Source organism: Macrobrachium nipponense, chromosome 41, assembly GCF_015104395.2.
Source record: "Macrobrachium nipponense isolate FS-2020 chromosome 41, ASM1510439v2, whole genome shotgun sequence".
Taxonomy (NCBI): domain Eukaryota; kingdom Metazoa; phylum Arthropoda; class Malacostraca; order Decapoda; family Palaemonidae; genus Macrobrachium; species Macrobrachium nipponense.
Genome location: NC_061102.1, coordinates 22,929,659 through 22,930,836, shown reverse-complemented (window position 1 = coordinate 22,930,836; position 1,178 = coordinate 22,929,659). Strand labels below are relative to the sequence as shown.

Genomic DNA, 1,178 nt, shown 5'->3' with positions numbered 1-1,178 from the left:
GGTTTATACGTTTCTGCGGATACGTTACTGGGATAAGGAGCCGACACTGATCCTTAACTTTGAGTTAAAGTTTTTTAACTTAGTGAAATTATTGGGGTTTTTGAAAGGAGTGTGGGGATAACTCTTTCCAATTTGAGCGCGAACCCTCGTGTTAGGATCAGGTGATCGGGATCGGTGTTGCGCTCCTTCATAAGGTGTATTGTCATATAAGTGGATCAGCACCCATTGACAAAGTCCTTTCAGGCTCTGCGAGTAAGTGGATAAGACCCCTCGGCAGACCCACAAGAACTCTTGGCCATAGATCACATATCGCTAAAGTTTCTTGAGGTGATGCAGACTACTGGCAAACACCCACGAAGTCTACCACCTATCAGGTAGGAACCAAGGTTTTATTTATACCTACAACATATGTTGTTTACCTGTCTATTCCATATAGTAGCTGTCTCTTACCCTCCACCGAAGGGTGCCAATCAGCTATGTATATATCTGACAGGTAAGTTGATTGTATGAAAATGATATTGTTATGATACAATAAAGTTTCATACATACTTACCTGGCAGATATATACGATTAGGGCCCACCCAGCCTCCCCGCAAGGAGACAGGTGGAAGAGAAAAAATATGATAGAAAACAGGAATGGTTCCTAATCCTGCCACCCAGGGCAGGACGGTAGATCACCTGACCTACCTGCAGCGTGTGCCGCGAAATTTGAATTTCTGTCGGGGACGACGGAGTCTTAGCTATGTATATATCTGCCAGGTAAGTATGTATGAAACTTTATTGTATCATAACAATATCATTTTTCCTAACTATACAAACCTGAGGTCCTTTACATATAGTCCCTCCTCATGCCACCCTCACTCTGGCGTATTTTGCATGGGCAAAAGCAAAAGTGATTTGTTTACCGCCGCGCGACTGTCGGACAAGCAGTTAACTACCGTTCTCCCCTTGTTCGAAGCTTACGACCGTTCCAGCTGCCGCTAGCTACTTCCTATTGTTAAAGGACCTCAGGTTTGTATAGTTAGGAAAAATGCAATTTTCGACAAATTGTCATTTTGTCACGACAACACCATTTCAACTTTTATATTTACCGAAATTCGTTTCGCCTAAATATAATTGCTCGAGCATATCTTTTATGCTCGGTAGTTCTAGCCGAAACGCATTCCCTCGTGGGAATA

The 1,178-nt window shown here is 43.0% G+C and overlaps 1 protein-coding gene across 1 annotated transcript in view; it reads right to left on the bottom strand.

Annotated features, from left to right (window-relative positions):
• LOC135212595 (protein phosphatase 1B-like) overlaps nucleotides 1-1,178 on the bottom strand; it is a gene marked incomplete in the record, with an annotated part of 159,091 nt that overhangs the window by 119,965 nt on the left and 37,948 nt on the right.